Source organism: Epargyreus clarus, unplaced genomic scaffold (assembly GCF_041222505.1).
Source record: "Epargyreus clarus isolate Ecla_fem2 unplaced genomic scaffold, WU_Ecla_fem_2.2 ptg000023l, whole genome shotgun sequence".
Classification (NCBI taxonomy): Eukaryota; Metazoa; Arthropoda; class Insecta; order Lepidoptera; family Hesperiidae; genus Epargyreus; species Epargyreus clarus.
Window position 1 is genome coordinate 3,202,880 of NW_027332230.1, and position 18,818 is coordinate 3,221,697.

Sequence of the window (18,818 nt, forward strand, 5' to 3'; positions counted from 1 at the left end):
CTGGTACTTACATACAAATGTACCTACATACCCTCGAAGAACATTCTGTAGTCGGAGAAAAAGTTTGTAAAAATTGATTATATTTTAAATTTGACTATGTTTCTCTAATTTGGTATTTTAGAACCCTTCCACGGCTTTTAATGGTACTTACAACTAAAAACTTTATACAATAGCGACACGGTCGATAAAGTGGAGTCATGTCACGCAACGGAGTGTCAGCGGTGGATTAGTGTATTACTGTGGAGTGCTACGAATTTAACGTTAAATCACATAAGCATACAAAAAAGAAACTGTTGGTTAAAGTGTGCAAGTCTGAATAGAATAAATATCAACTAAACAACAGTGTTATTTTGCAACTAAAATCATTATACATGCGGTCCACTTGATGGTAATGACTATTGCTTCAGTCCTGCTGCTGCTGTTATGTCCCATTGCTGGGCATAGTTTTTATCTACAATTCGGGCTGCTGTATTCTAATGCCGTACTCTAATACATGCTGTAGAGGGGGTACGGAAAATGACAATTCGGGAACGATTGTATTTAATCCCTCCATAAGTTTCTGACTGAGTTTAATGACTGTTTTCCGATAATCACTACAGAACATGAGTAAATCACTTTCAGTGCGACTAGTTCAGCTTGATCAGCTTTCGCGGTCTTCTAATATTGAAATCCAATGCGTACTCGAAAATAAACAAGAAAACCTCGTCAAAACAGTGCAACAGTTAGGTAAAATAATTAAATGTCCCATCAACGATGCTCAGATCCACTATTGTTCCCGGCTAGCTAAAATGAATACTGAAAGTTCTCGCCCACGCTCCATTTTAGTAAAATTTAGCCATCCCCGCCTACGAGACGAGTTCCTTGCTACTACGAGTAAATTTAATAAAAGTAATAAAGGCGACAAACTAAACATTGGCCATCTGGGTATTGGTGGTGATAAGAAAACTCCTATTTACGTCGTAGAACATCTAACTGTTGAAAACAAGGCCTTACATAGTGCTGCTCGTAGCAAGGCGAGAGAGCTCCAGTACAAACTTGTTTGGGTGCGCGACGGAAAAATATTTATGCGCAAAAGTGAAGCTTCGCACTATGTGCTACGTGCACATAGTGCGAAATTTGGACATATTAAATCGCTTGTCATAATACCGCTATACTTGTTATATTATATTTTTTTTACTTATGGGCATGCTTTATAATTTAAATATATATTGTCAAAATGTAAGAGGCTTAAGGACTAAAACTGCTGGACTGTATCAAAATGTTTATTGGTTGTATAGCAGCGTTTTTAACAACGAGTTATTTGATAACAGATACACGTTATATCGGCGCGATCGCGAAAGTAGTAATTTTTACAGTAAGAAGGAGGGGGGCGGTGTACTCATTGCCGTTTCACAACGCCTTAACTCATGTCTTCTGTCTGGGCATGAATCTGATTGCGAGGATCTTTGGGTAAAACTCGAGGTGCACGATAAAAATAATAAAATTAATTATCTGTTCCTATGTGGAGTATACATATATTCCCCCACCTGTCCAAAGACCATTGCTGGAACATTTCATTATTATTTCTAATAGTATACTCGAAAAACATGACGGTGATACCATTGTTTTTGAAGATTTTAATTTGAGTAGCTTGATATGGCATAATACAAACAGTTCTGGGCTAATAGCTGAAACATCTAACAGCATACTGAACAACATGCTAATAGACTTCATGGCACTTAATAATCTTACTCATTACTACTCGATGTTAAACAACAAAAACAAAACTTAAGATCTTATTTTAAGTACGGTGAACATCTCCAAAATAGATATTTGTTCTAGCCCTCTCTTAATAATTGATCCTCTACACCCACCTTTAGATACGCCTCGCTCTTAAATTGCCTGATAGTCTTAAATCAAACAGTGAAATTTCATGTTTACAAAGCAGATTACTCGAAAATCATAGAGGAAATGAACAGCGTTTCTTGGTCAGATGTACTGGCTGATTTCACTACTGTTGATGATATGACATCGATTTCCTACAAAACACTTAATTCCCTCATTTCTAAACATATTCCTAAATCGAAACCCCGCGACAGTCACAAATGCCGTATATGATTTTCAAGGTCGTTAATTAGTTTGCTTAAGGAAAAGCTCAAATATAGACATAAATGTCGTATGTACGGTAATCCGCGCGTATTGAAACTTCTTAAAAATAGAAGCGCGAAATTACACGACTTTCTATACAAACGATACTTGCAAAGTCTAGAATCGTCTATGTCCACTAATCCTAAATTAATTTGGTCATTTATTAAGCACAAACGACGTGGCAATAGCTCTTATCCCGCAACAATGTCTTCCGGGCAAAATGTTGCTAGTACCGGACCTGTGATTTGTAATCTTTACTCACAACAATTTTTCTCTGCCTAAAATACTTCTTCTATTTCTACCCCAAATGTGTCCCAACTACCTCCAAGTGCCATCGTTTTATCATCGTTTAGTGTCACCAAGGAACAAGTATTTAGGGTTTTAAAAAGACTTGATACTACAAAAGGGGCTGACTCAGGTGGAATACCTTCCATTTTTGCTGTGAAATGCGCCAGTGCACTGACTGCACATTTATGGTTAATCATAAATAAATCATTACACTTTGGCGTATTTCCTAGCTTATGGAAGGATGCACTAGTTTTACCTCTATTGAAGAGCGGTGATGCCAGTCTTGTTCAAAATTATAGGCCCATTTCAATATTTACTGTATTTGCAAAAATTACGGTATTGTAATTACTGTATTTGCAAAAGTCTTTGAAAGTTTAGTATATCCCGTTCTTGTTTGGCATTTTAAAAGGCTCCTTATGCCGGAAGAACACGGTTTCGTTAAAGGACGATCTACCCCAACCAACCTAGTGCCCCTTGTCGGGGACCTTGCTGGGGCCGTGGACCGTGGACAGTCAGTTGATGTAATCTATACTGAACTTCAACAAGGCTTTCGAGAAAGTAAACCACGAAGTATTGCTAAGGAAGCTTTCATCATGCGGTTTAGCCGGCACATTACTCCAATGGTGCAAATCTTACTTCGAAAATACAAGATCTATGGTAGTGGTGGGTGGTCATAAAACGGAGCCATTTAATGCTCTCTCTGGTGTTCCGCTGGGCTCACATTTGGGTCTCTTATTGTTCAATTATTTCATAAAAGACATAGACGAATGTTTCCAACACTCTAAATTTTATATGTTTGCCGACGACTTAAAATTTTTCAGAAAAGTTAATTCGGTAGAGGAGAGTATGTTACTCCAGAAGGACTTGGTAATCTAGTGTCGTGGTGCCAACTGAATGGTATATATCTGAATGTTAAGAAATGTCAGGTTATCTGCTTTACTAGAAAAAATACATCTGTTCTACGTTCATACTCCATAAACGGAGTGCCACTTAACGAGACGGATAATATCCGTGATTTAGACAGGAAATTACGTTTTAATATCCACATAGATCAAATCGTAAAGAAAAGGTTTAAAACTTTGGGTTTTATTTTACTAAATTGTAGGGAATTTAAAAACCCCAGCACTAAAATCGCACTATACACCTCTCTTGTGCGTAGCGGACTCGAGTACTGTAGCGTGATATGGAATCCGCATTACGATCTATATAATAAACATTTAGAACGTGTTCAGAAACGGTTTTTATGGCAATTAAGGTACAGTTGTAAATTAGCTAAAATTTTACCAACTTATGACAACCGATTACGATACTTAAATATGATATATCTGTTTCATCGCAGACGGCAGCTTGATACCTACCATGTTTCTATGTTTCTATATAAACTAATGAATGGATATATTGATGATAGTTACCTGCTCTCACAGGTAACGATATCTGTACGTAGAGTTCTGCCTAGAAACATGAAATACTCTCCTTTCGTAGCGAAATCAGCCAAAACCAACCTTGGCCAATATACTCCTTTAAACAGATTAATTACTAGATATAATGCTATTCACAACATAACAACAGTCCAATCAAAGCCTAAATTTAGAGTAGATATTTTTTCTAATAATATGTATAATTTTAAAAATAATATATTTAAAATTACAGATTGAATCATTCTTGCATATATTTTGTTAAATAATTGTTACAATGTAATAAGTGATATGACTATAAGTTATAGTTATAATTTTTATAATTGTCTAAATAACTTTCATTATTTTCAAATCATAATATTAATATAATAATCTAATAATAATAATCTCAAATTATAAATTCAGTAAATAATTAGTCAAATAATAACAATTGGTTATACTTAGTAATAATTGTTTTTTTTTCTGTATATAAATAATTAATATTGATCTGAAATTATTTTGTAATCATTATTAGTAATATTTATATATATTTAAAAATCCTTTTTTTCATTATTTTCTATTATCCTCTGTGCATTGTTGTTTGCGCCTATAATTGAGGTAACACTTGTTTTATGCCTTATGATAATTTGTACTTATATCTATTGTTGGTGTATACCTTCTTGGTGCAACTAAATAAATAAATAATAACAATCGGGGTCGACGGCTTAATGTTGTTGTTGACCCATCCAACTTCTTACCGCACCCGACGTTGCTTCACTTATTAGATCGGCTGAGTCGCGGGGCACGCTTCAACTATACATACATATAATGGGGAAGTGGCATCAAATTATCCGAATACTCTGAAAATTCGGTGATACGTCCAACTTTATTAAAGGTCAAATTCCTTTAACCCCACCTTATATCATCAATAACAATTGTTAATGGATTGCTGGGTGTGTTTCGGCCATAGAAAAACTGTAATTATTAACTTCACACGCGATGTGTAACCTTAGGGTGCAGTAATTAAGACGTAAAATGGAGTATAATAGCTCTGAAATTATGTAACTGCAATAAATTAGTCGTACTATTTTGAGCAGTGATAACCTTGTAGCGTAAATTTTGACCTTTCACGCTTAGGATCTGAAATTTGAGTCCAGTATAAATAAGTAAATGTAATTAATTGAGCAATAACTATAATCCAAGAATCTTTTGTAGGCCCAAAGAGTAAAAGTCTTCTGTAATTAACTAATATTCTGCGAACAAATGTAAATTGTATTCTGTGAACAAGAATACAATTTTAAACGAGGTTACATTTGCTCCGGTATTATATAGATATCACATTATCTTTTTCAAAAAAAATCAATAGTCATAATTTTTAATGTCTTGTTTCAGTATAGATATACCGTGGATAAATATTAGCTTGAAACAAGGTTATATGAGTTCTGTACCGATAGTATGAGTTTTTACGTTTTGACAAAAATTACTGTTTTTGTTTTTGGTTACGTATTTGCAAACACTAAGTTATTTCATCGCACTTTTCTAGCGATTACTAAATCCACTTGTATGAAAATTCGACATCAAGAGATTATATGAGTAGTGGTGGCGCCGTAGCTATAGTGAAACTACTACATATTATAGGATATCGAGAATATCGATAAGATGTACATAAATAGGGTAAAATTTTGTGATCAACCTCTGGAAGTAAAATCGTTATTATTATCTATTTCTGTCTCATAATAGCAGTACTTAGCGCTGAGGTCTATTGTAAATAGAATGGTGTGGGAAGATGAGCGTGCTTACACGGGCTTTCCGACTTACGCCGTTTTCTACCACCACCGTCACAGAGCCGATTCAGATAATTAATGACGGCGCCCAAGTAGCGTACATACATTTACTATTGCCGCTTGTCCACCGCAAGTCCGTCACCCGAGCACCATCATCTCGGCCGCCAATATTTCGAGTAGATCGGCGTGACCGCTAGATCGGCACCGAGATTATGATGGGCCGATGTGCCGGCAATATAAAACACGTTGGAACTTGTCCATACAATGCTGTCACACGCATGATAGCTGGAACAAAAAACTGCCAATATCGGTCGCGGTGGACAAACTATCGCCGTCACGTCATATTAAAATCGGCCCTAAATAATCTCGTTTTCGGTATTGGCTCGGTGACGGTGGCGGTGGACAAACGACCTTAATCCTCAGGTATTACATAAAGGATAGGTTGTACAACTTTATAGTCATTAATTTATTTACGAAAAACATTATAATACGAGTATGTAGTTAGTTTGACGCAAACACAATTATGCTCGATATGAAACATTTGTTTTCTGGTATTATAAATGATCGATATTAAATTATATAATTGAGTTAATGACACAGATATTATGCGCGGGTAGCGATAAGGATTAATAGTTTCAAACAGCAGTGGAATTGTATGCAGTGCTGTATAGGTAATAATGTAACAATATGTGCACAACAACAAATACTAAAAATTAATAAAATAAATATAGTTTAAAATACTAAAAAACACGCTTTTATGATAAAATCAACTAAAAAGTAGAAAATATTTTTCAATCTAGGAATCAATTAAGGAACAGTAAATTGTATAATTGTGAAAAAAGCGTGGAATGCTCCACATATCAATTTTTGAAATGCACCTCACACTTTTTCCACAATTATAAAATTTACTGTTAGTCTTTTTAAACTTTAAGGTGACACCCGTGCCCAGCAGTGGGATAAAAATTGTCAAAGCTTCAATGAGAAACCGCTTTCATTTTTTTTATAATATATGAGTAACAGACCAGCATGCAGTCCACCTGATGGTAAGTGGCTGCTGCCGCCCATGGACATCTATAGTCAACCCCAGATAGGATTAGATATTCCTACCTGAGGTCGGCCACAGATTCGCCGCTACCCTTGAGGACTAAGCTGGAAGGCTTCGAAGAAGTATGTCTCCCTTACCACACCCTTCAAAACAGAACACAGCAGCGCTTAACGCTGCTGATATGAGGCAGAAATAAGTGTGGCGGTGGTGCCGCCGGATTCGAACCACAAAAGCTTCTGCCACCTTTACAATCCAAGTAATTTAGGATTATAAGCTATGGATATTTCTAATCTTTCTATAAACCGAGAGGAAATTGATGAAAATTAAGACCAAGATATACTAGTTACTACCTATTAATGACCCTGTGTACACGTTCTCCTAACCAACAATGGACTTAATACCTACATGTTAATTTACGCGTATTGGAATACATGTTATTTTCCACACGTACCACGTATTAATTGTTTACCTTAAAATTATATTTACGCATATTAATTTTTCGCATATTTTCAATAGGAACACACACTTTTTAATAACATACTCCATCGGTCTGAGACTAAAAATAAGTGAAATATGGCGCAGTCTAAATGTATCGAATTACAACGTGGTCGTTTCGTTTTACGTCTCTTTAAAATCCATAAGCGAAAATTTTGAAACCTCTCAGCGGAAGTATCGAATCGACGTCTCTCGAGAGCACAGATAGTTCCGGCTCTTTCTAACCTACATTCAACACGTGAAAAGAAAAGAGATAGACGCCAAGATTGGTTTTGCGGTGAATTAGAACTTCAGTAGAAATGAAGTTATAGGTCACTAAGCCTTGTAAAATGTACATTTTTTATATAATATGAGCAGACAAGCACGCACTCCACCTGATGGTGAGTGGCTACTGCCACCCATGGTCATCTGTACTCAACCCCAGATAGGATTGGATATTCCTACCTGAAGTCAGCCACAGATGCGCTACTATCCCTGAAAACTAAGGTGGTACGTCTCGAAAAAGTATACCTCCCTTACCACACCGTTCAAACCGGAACACAGCAGTGCTTAACACTGCTAGCACAAAGGGTTCTACCACCTTCAGACATTTGACTTCAGACTTCAGTACATACTTTGTACTATATGTAGGTGTGGGACTTACACGTGACATTTTTATTTCCGAGTGGACGAGAGAAACTAATATTCAGGGTTTAAAAGTTTCGAGTAATTTGGGAGGGACGGAGTCTAAGTAATATACAGATACAATAGTTAAAGTGTTCCTTTCGTAAATGAAAATAAAGTTCCGTCTAATTAAATACTTATTTCCCTTTTTTTATTTGCACAATATTGGAAATTGAGGCTATCTGAAAATATTGGAGAATCTGATGTAATAATATGCGTAAACATATACGAGTATTGTTGAATGGAATGGAACATACAATTATAGGCAATGCAATAGATGAGACAAAATTATGATGACGTATATTATTCTCTCTCTGTCTGTCTCTAAGTTTAAGTCTCTAAGTCTGTCATGGTGGAAATATACGTGTAATGTGTGTCTCAGTCAATTAGAATAAAAATATATTAAGAATATGAAGTATTACTTTTAATTCAACATCCTCCTAGTATATAATATTTCATACACATATCCATATCGGTATACAGTACCCTACCCTTTGTCCACCGACCACCGATACCGAGTCGATACCGATATATAATTAGTGACGGCGCCGAAGTAGCGTACATACATTTACTATAGCAGCTTGTCCACCGCACGTCCGTTACCCGAGCACCGTCATCCCGGCCGCCGATATTCCGAGTAGATCGGCGTGACCGCTAGGTCGGCACCGAGTTATTGACAGCCAATGTAAAACACATTGGAACTTATCCATACAGTGCCGTCACACGAGTGACAGCTGGATCAAAATAAACCGCCGATATCGGTCGTAGTGGACAAACTATCGCCGTCACGACGAAATAATCTCGTTCTCGGTATCGGCTCGGTAACAGTGCAGTGGACAAACAGCCGTACGTATGAGTTTTTACGTTTTTACAAAAATGACCGTTTTTGTTTACGTTATTGCCGATACATTTCCAATCAGTGCCCCTAGCGGACTGCATCAGTACTGATTATGAAATGTATGCATTATGTAAAAACAAGTCTCTTGAACTAGAGAAGTACACTCGGCTACGGACTATACTAAATATAAATTTCCTGGGTAAAAATAGGGAGTTTAAATCGATGAGTAGGTACGGAAGCAAATCATTTTATCACCTTTTAGGGAGAAATATTACACCTTCAAGCGAACTACCTTAACCCATTTTTGCATATAAACCGTAAAATTTCCGCAATAAAAAATCCACATTACTCTTTTTTCGGAAATCCCGGCGAAATTGGTTTAGCTATTTTTAATTTATTACGTGTTAACAAATTTTTCAAATTGGGTGCGTATGAAAATTACTTTTTCATTCAATTTCATTTATATTAGAAAGAAAGAAAGAAAGATTTTTTATATTACACAAATACTTATATAGATATAGATAGGTATATTATTTTTACGAAAGAGTAAGCCATAGAAATGTACAATCTACATACTCGTATGTGCATTGGAATGGAATCGAGAAATATCTGTGGCCACCAATCAATTCTGTCAAACGTTCTATTAAGTTAAGTATTTTAAAGCACTTTCAACTTCTGAGCTAAGCCACGCGACTCCATGCTATGGCACTAATGTTCATATCAACAATGCTACGCCTTTAAACGCTTTCTACACTCACAGCCCCACACTAGGATTCCCTGTATCGTGGGTGCTATGGACACAAACAGAGACAAATACACAAACACCCAGACCCAGAAACAGACATCTAAATTCATCATTTAGAAATCTGTCTGGCCGGGGATCGAACCCGGGACCCTCTGCGCGTCAGACCGGTATGGTGACCGCTCCGCCACGCGGGTCGTCAAATGCAGTGTATTGAAAATTATTCAATGTTAATTTCCCTTGTATTGGTTCATGCAAAGTTTTTTCTGTCCAGCATTTATTATTGTAGGCTAATGATAACTATTTGATGGAGATGTCAAATTTTAAATTGTAATTGTAAAGGTGATTTATTATTACTGTTGTCTGTTAATTAAAATCTTGATGTTACAAAAATTCGTAGCTTTTTTTCTTTAGTATTTCTTAAAGCATACCTTTTTTTTTTTTTTTGACGAGGGGGAAACCTTCAAAAGGTACCCGACGCCGTGGGAGCAACGACGGGTTATGTGGGACTTTTACTGCACTAAAACCCCCTCGGTAACCGTCCTCAGCGCTGCGTAAAGGACTCCGGGATCTCCAAAGGAACGCAACCGGAGTCCTCTTGGCGCGTGGCCTTTTCCGTCTGGCTCCTTCCAGATGCTTATGAAGCTCGCCACTCCGTGTGGAGCGTACGACGGTATGAGGTCACACATACCATCGTTCTTCCCGGGGTCGCTAGCCAGGCGGTTAGAGCTCCCACTCTTGCCGTCCGCAACCCCGAAAGCCCCCTTTTAGTCGCCTCTTACGACAGGGAGAGGATACCGTAGCCCTATTCTGATTCTTAAGCCATACCTATGTTAAATACATTAATGGACTATATAAATTACTTTCATCCTGAGATTTTAACAGTGTTCCATAAATATTTGGTCTACTAGATACCACATGACAATAGTTATGACAAACTCAGAAGTAGAGCAGCAGAAGAGTATTATAAAATACATATGTCGCATTATATTCTTATTTGAAACGCCATTGGGTGCAGCGCTGTTGTGCAATGAAACGGAAAACCGAAATGCAGTATAGCGTCACTAATTTTCTTTCCGTTTTCTTTTAAGCAATATTGAATGAAGCAAGACTTAGGATTTATTTTTTTCTTCACATCCTCTTTTTATTGATGGCATTTGATAAGCGCCTGGTAGGAAATAGTATTAAGTCATCATCATCATAAACTCATTACTGTCCCACTGCTGGGCACGGGTCTCCTCTCAGAATGAGGAGGATTATGCCATAGTCCATCGCGCTGGCTATGTGCGGATTGGTAGACTTCACATACCTTTGAAAAAATTTTTTTTTTTTAGATTTCTCAGGTATGCAGGTTTCCTCACGATGTTTTCCTTAACCGTTTAAGCAAGCAATAATTAACTTTTAATACGCACATACCTTTGAAAAATCAGAGGTGCGTGCCTGGGATTTGAACCCCTCGATCAACTTTTCAAAGGTATGTGAAGTCTACTAATTCGCATTTGGCCATCTTGGCCTAATCCATCTCAATCTGAGAGGAGACCCGTTCTTAGCAGTGGGAGAGTAATGGATTGATGATGATGAGAGCTACGGCAAAACAACAAGATATGTTTGTCTTTCACATTATATAAGTGATTAGTTTAAGCGTGTTCATTTGATGATACGACATATTCTACATGAATCGTATTAAGCTGAGTCAAAGCATTTCACGTGCGAGTCCTTTATTGATAGTCATTGCCTCATTACCTATTTCACTTGGACGATATCGTTAGAGGCATGTTCCGGTTTAGGGGTAAGGTTAGGGTGAAAGGTGATTAACGTAGTATATTTCTTAGATTACATGTAAAAATACTTAATGTAACATTCACGGAGTATGTGGTCGTAATTTTCTAAGTTTGTTTATATTTCTTCTATGTACATTATTATTAGACAGTTAACAGACATCCCCACTGCCAGGCTTGTCTATTTCAGTTACTTTCACAGCATTATGTCTTATGGCATTCTGCTGTGGGTAGTGCTGTTGACATAGACTCTATATTTACTATTCAATAAAGAGCAATAAGGTCAATATATAGTCTGCGACGTGGTGAGTCCCTGAGAGAACTGTTTCCCACTATTAACATATTGACGGTACATAGTCAAAACATCTATGAAAATATTATGTATATAAGAAAACATACAGATATGTTTGAAAAAAATAGTAACCACCATAACTTTAATACTAGAAATAGAAATAAATTAGCAATTCCTAAACATAGATTATGCAAGGTGGCTAGATCTTTAATGGGTAACTGTATTCGCTACTACAATAAAATACCTGACCACATTTTGAATCTCACAGAAAAAAAGTTTAAACATGTCGTTAAACAAACGCTATGTAAAAAGCGTACTATAAACTAAGTGATTATTTGACTGACAAAACGGTGTGGTCTGAAGTAATTCCAGCTCCACATATACCATTAGGTTAAGTTTAACATTGTAAAATCCATTTTTTTTTAAAGATGTGTGTTATGGAGTTTCTTTCGCCGCTTCTTCTCCATAACGAAACACCTTGTGAAGTGGTGGTAGTTTGACATTCAAAAAGTGCTCTGTAAAGAACCTATTTGGAATAAAAAAAAATGGATTTGATTTGATTTATTAATATTACAATTTTATAGTTGTTTAATTTTATAAGTAGACATTGCTAACGAAAAAAATATCTATTGCTGGTAATGTGCAGTACACACAAGCTTCGCACGCCTGCCTAACGAAATAGAACATGAATTATGTTTAAAATTTTAAGAGATATGATATAATCCTCTTCAAAGCAGATTTATAGATAAAATCACTAACCATTCTAATTTGAACTCGTGTCACATACTCGAGTCGCATACTCGTGTCAGAGGTGATGCGCACGACACTATCACAGGACTCAAAGAAGTAGGAACGGCCTAGTCTTCCTGAGTAGTCTTTATGCACTTCACAAAGCACACGCGGTAGCACGGTTCATCCACGAGGGTAACAGGAGCGAGAGGGCACATACAGAACGTATAATCTCGCTGAGCGCAAGACGACTAGTCACAGGAAGGGACGTTAAGATAATGTTGGTGGATTTTACATCTACCACGTACTAGCTGACAAGGTTTAAACAGGTGATAATAATGTGCGTTTTCAGCGAATATCGCATAAATACTTGGAGCATACTAGTTTATTTTTCGTTGTTGTTGTAATAATTTTTTTTGTGTCATCTATCAAGAAAAACTTGAAGGTAATCTTACCCAGGTTGTATTTTATATAGATAAAGCTGTAAAGTAGAAAGAGCCGTTTCAAAATTAATTGCATATAAGTACGAGTACGTACGAGTATACATACTCAAAGTTTTGAACAAAAAACCCTTCTTTATTGGGAACAATATACCAAAGGACAAAACAAGGAACAATAGTCTGCGAAATAAAAAGATATAGCCTCACATGCGTTGTAATCCCAAACATGACTGGTGAAAGACGACACGAGATTACCAGGATGACCGCGTGATACAAGCCATGTAATACCCCGACTAGTATGTTTTATACGTCAATTTTGCTAGGTTTATTTTTCGTTGTTGTTGTAATAATTTTTTTTGTGTCATCTATCAAGAAAAACTTGAAGGTAATCTTACCCAGGTTGTATTTTATATAGATAAAGCTGTAAAGTAGAAAGAGCCGTTTCAAAATTAATTGCATATAAGTACGAGTACGTACGAGTATACATACTCAAAGTTTTGAACAAAAAACCCTTCTTTATTGGGAACAATATACCAAAGGACAAAACAAGGAACAATAGTCTGCGAAATAAAAAGATATAGCCTCACATGCGTTGTAATCCCAAACATGACTGGTGAAAGACGACACGAGATTACCAGGATGACCGCGTGATACAAGCCATGTAATACCCCGACTAGTATGTTTTATACGTCAATTTTGCTAGGTTTATTTTACGCATGGGCGAATAAAATAATAAATGGCCAAGGGATTTTTTAGTTTACAGTAATTTTATTATTATTTGTTTTATTTTAATTTGAATGTGTTTTTTTAGCTTGCTCAAAGTTTCGTACAAAATAGGTATATACTACTTTTTTTTAATTTTATTTATTGAAGGAAAACATACAGCTAGGAGTAGTACATATACAAAAGAGTAAGTAAATGACAGCCATTTAAAAGTTGCCGCAAATAGATAATACAAGCATAGTAAATAGGTAAAGGATCGGTAGATACATAGACGGTCAAATGAAGTTAGAGCATGAGAGATAGATTTTAACAAAGCAATATCGAAGATATAAATAATTATAAATTGAAGAAAATTTACAGTTAGGAAGTGAAGAAATCTTTTGTCAATATAAGCTTGAGTTCAGAATCGGAGGTATGGTATATATCTATATCTATATTATTTGATATGTTGTTAAAGGATCTACAAGATCTTACCATGAAGGAGTTTTTCCGGTACTTACTTTTGACTAACGGTATTGATAAAAGAGTCGGGTTACGCTTGTTAAATGAACGTACTTTCAGTTGTATTTTGCTTAACAGTTCAGGACTATCTATAGCACCTCTGGCAATTTTGAAGAGAAATGATAAGTCAGCTATATTTCTTCTAACAGATAGCGGGAGGATATGAAACTTTTTACAGCGTAGATAATAATTAGATATATGTTTATTAGTTTTAAATTGTAAGAAACGTAAAAAACTATTTTGTATGCGCTCTAATCTATCGATATATATATTATATTAAGGATTCCAGATTTGACACGCGTATTCCAAATGACTGCGGACAAATGCACAATAAATAATTTTTAGAGTTTTGATATTTTTAAAATTTGCTGCAATTCTTAAAAAAATAACCTAGGGTATTATTAGCTTTCTTAATAACGTCTTCTACGTGATTATCAAATATTAATTTGGAGTCAAAAGTTGCACCCAAATCCTTGATGGAGTTAGTTCTGATTAACAATGTATTATGTATCTTATAGTTATAAGTTATAGGATTGGGTTTACGCGTAAAAGAACAGACAAAACACTTTGATACATTCAACTGAAGTTAATTGAGGAAACAGTAGGTTTCTTGTTGTGAAAGTTGTGAAGATCTTGTTGAAGAGTAGTACAATCTGTAATATTGGTAATAGGGCATAAGATAATTGGTAATAGGGCATAAGATAATTGGTAATAGGGCATAAGATTTTCATATCATCAGCGTATAGGATAATTTTGGATGATTTAAAAGACGTGTTAATATCGTTAACGAAGATGGCAAACAGCAAGGGGCCCAAAAGCGAACCCTGCGGGACCCCTGACGATATGTAAACAGGTGAAGAATTGTAGCCATTTAAGACGACTATTTGACTTCGATTTTTGATATAAGATGCGAACCATCTAAACAAATCACCTCTAATGCCAATTATCATAAGCTTCCTTAACAGGATTAACATGATCTATACGGTCAAAAGCTTTGCTGTAGTCCATATAGATCACGTCTACCTGCATTGGATTTGACATATAGGTAGATATATAGTCAGAGAAGACAATCAGATTAGACACAGTGGATTTATTACTTAAAAAACCGTGCTGTTCATCAATAAATGTATTACGCAGGCTAGGGTATACCTGATTGTGCACAATTTTTTCAAGTGTCTCAGTCAAGTCAGAGGAGACAATCAGATTAAACACAGTGGATTTATTACTTAAAAAACCGTGCTGTTCATCAATAAATGTATTACGCAGGCTAGGGTATACCTGATTGTGCACAATTTTTTCAAGTGTCTTTGCAAATAGGCAGAGTTTAGAGATTGGCCTGTAGTTTTGGATATCGTTTTTAGGCCCTTTTTTATGAATTGGAGTAATGAATGCTCTCTTCCAAATATGAGGAACTACGCCTTCATTTAGTGAGTGCTGAAAAAGTATACATAACGGTTAAGTAAGCGAGCCAGCACAGCGGACGACGAAGATTGGGTGAATACCATCCGGTCCCACTGACTTATTAAGATCAACAGCTTTTAACAGTTTAGACACCTCCTCACCATTAACCTCTACGTTGTTGACATCAGAACAATTATCACTCAGAGGCAAACTATTTGTGTCAATATTAAACGTATCAGTGGTCTGAAGAAAATTAGAGTCAAAAAATTTATTAAACATTTCACATATTGCTGCACCGTCACCCGATGACCGGTTTATGTATTTGAGAACTTCTTACTTTTGACATAATTCCAGAAGGTTCTTGGTGAATTACAAATATTATTTTCTACAGCCTGTATATAATCATCAAACATGGCTCTCTCCAAACTTTTAGCACGGTCACGTAATAATGTAAATTAATTTAAATCCGATAAATTACCATACTTCTTATATTTACAGTGAAATTTATGTTTTTCTTTTAAGATTTTAATCAATGGGGTTTTATACCAGCGAGGAAATTTAGTTGTATGTTTAAACAAGGTAGATGGCACATATTTATTTCGTAAAACTTCCAATTTATCATAGAACACAGATACCGCATCCTCCACTGTTCCCCTCCGAAGAGAACCCTCCCACTCAATACTGTCCAACTCTCTACAAATTGAACTATAGTCGGCCAGGTGAAAAAGATATTTAGTTCTTGGGACAACAGATAACGTACGGTGTTGGATAAAGTCAGATGAAATACACAATGATTTGTGGTGAGGATCTTCAGGGACTAATGGATCGTAACACATCTGGACGTTAATATGGCTATTACAAAATACTAAGTCCAGAATTCTGTTATTACAATTAGCGTGGCTGTTAAATTGTGATAAGGAACATAAATCGATAATATCAAAGAAGTCTGATTGAATAAAACCTTGTTTATTTGTAGCATGAAATGAATTCCCATCTTCCGAGGCATTCCATGTTAAATTAGGTAAATTAAAATCTCCTACTATCAAATATTCATCAGATAAGTTGTTTAAAACAATATCATGTAATTTTGTGTAGAAACATTGCAATTGTGTCAGTAATGAGTTTCCCAAGTTTTCATTACATATGTATACAACACAGAGATTCAACTTAAGATGTTTTTGTGTCGTAGCGTGTTTGAAGTTTAAAGTTACCCACAGATCCTCAGCTGTCGAGCACCAGTCAACACGTTCATGGGCGACTATGGTACGACGAGCGGCGATTAAAACACCACCAGCTAAACTTTGATTAGTATGAGCATAATCCCGGTCACGCCTCCATACGAGGTAACGGTCGTCAAATAATTAATTATTACTAAAATCACTATTAAGCCACGTTTCCATTAAACAAATTATGTCGAAGTCATTCAGTGCAATATTACTATATAAGCTTTGTGCCTTTGTCCGCAAGCCACAAACGTTCTGATAGTAAATATTAAACATTATTACTGCAATATTTTAGAAAAACAATAGGCAATAATAAATATTATATTTATAGCATTTAGTATCATTAAAGCAGAAGAGATGTTTCGTATTTTCAAAATATTAGAATATATACTGCCATTAATTAATTAGTATAACAAACAAACCAAAGAAAAGCAAATTAAAGACGCAAGTGGGCGATTTACTGGGAACTGGGCTTGCAGCTCCAATTTTACAGGTTATGCATTTCCATGTGGCTTTTCTGTCTCCCAATTTCCTGTAGCCAACTTCAGTGACACCTGCACAGGGGAAGTCAAACTGCTTCGAGCACAAGGAACATTGAGCACCATCTCTCGCTTCAACGACATAGAAAACAAAAACTTAAAAGTCAATTTGAACTTAAATACCATACTATAAAGTTTAATTGTTAGTGGAGGAGTTCCGGGAAGGCTAAACATTTGACAGACCCGTAAAGCGCCACATTCGACTAATAATGGTGCAAGTTTGATTCGAGCTGCTTTCTGTTACGATATGTCAATTAATTACAAATAATGCAGACGGTTCTCCAACCCGTGAACATGCCACGTACGAAATATGCGAAAACCATGGGTTTTGTAGATTAAGGCCGCAAACATTCAAGGATTGGCATTGTGACATTGTGTTAATCGTCACGGAGAACGCAAGACGAATTGGAAATTGAAGACGTTTAAATTTAAACGGTATTTCAGTTGGGATGATTGGAAATGCTTGTAATAAGAACTTCCTCGCCTTTGAATTTCCCCCTTAGTATCGTCGCGTAGATCACATTGATCATTATTTTAGTAATCAATAGCAATTATGTCTCGGAATACTTTTTTGATGAGTCTATCTTTCGAAAAGACAAAGGTACAGAAATTTGGAGGAAAAGAAATGAATCCGATGGATTCGCCGACAGGAACTCCACCATTACTGATAATCAATAATTGTTCAGAGAAGTCATCAGCAGATGCATCTACAATGCAACTATCATATTTGTTGATAGCTGAAATTTCTTCACAAAGCCTTATAGATTTGACGATTTGAGGCAAGATTTTAATTTATCGACAGTCTCAGTTTGTCTCAGAGTTACTGGCGATGTTTCGCGGAAATCGCCAGATAGTAATTACATGTTTGTTGTTCAATATTTTGAAGATTTAACAGCAATTTTAATACTAAATGAGCCATGCGGCATCCTTCTAATAACGTTGTTGCTATTCCAGAAGAACCTACTAAATAATTTCAATGCCTTACAATATTGGCAAACTGAGTTTATAGGTCCAATAGCAACGCAGTAGTAGGCGCTGTAATCAATTGACATATCGTAACAGACAGCAGCTCGAAATTTGCACTTGAAATTTGTCAATTGTTTTGCCTTCCTGGAACCCCTCCACTAACAATTAAAACTTGAAGGTACGGTATTAAAGTTCAAATTGACTTTTAAGTCTTATTACGAATCTATTGTATGGGAATATAGGAAAAGTTTTTAGGCATTTTTTTTATTTTTTTCTCTTCGTAAGAATCCATCCTCGTACTTCAAGGAATATTATAAAGAAAGAATTAGCGAAATCGGTTCAGCTGTTCTCGAGATTTGCTCTTAGCAACAGATTAAACGATTAATTTTTATACTCGTATTATAGATCCTATTATACTTATTTCAAAACGGAAGGAATTTCGTTCCAATCGCGTGTCCCACATGTGACACCTCAGAATTTTTTCATTTCAGAATTTGTTCAAAGGGAAATCAATGCATTTTCAGCGTTTCTTAACAAGTAGGAGTTAAATTATTAATTGTAGCACTTTAATTAATAAAGGCACGTAAAGAGTGTGTCGTTGTAAAATAATTTACAATCACTCTTTCCTTATATAACTATAATTCTAATCCCAATTGTCAGACGAACATGGTATTAGCCTAAACACTACTTTGAAATAATATACTATTATAAAATTTGAAGAGGAAGAACACTTTGTGGTTCGATTCCACAGGCACCACCATCATATCTACTTCTGCATAATATTTAAATGCAGTGTTAAGCGATGCTGTGTTCCGCTTTGACGGGTGTGGCAAGGGAGACTTATGGCACT

The 18,818-nt window shown here is 35.9% G+C and overlaps 1 protein-coding gene across 7 annotated transcripts in view; it reads left to right on the forward strand.

Moving 5' to 3' along the window:
* The window catches only part of LOC140751564 (kin of IRRE-like protein 1), a 231,987-nt gene that overhangs the window by 105,471 nt on the left and 107,698 nt on the right, over positions 1–18,818 (forward strand). The window lies entirely within an intron of this gene.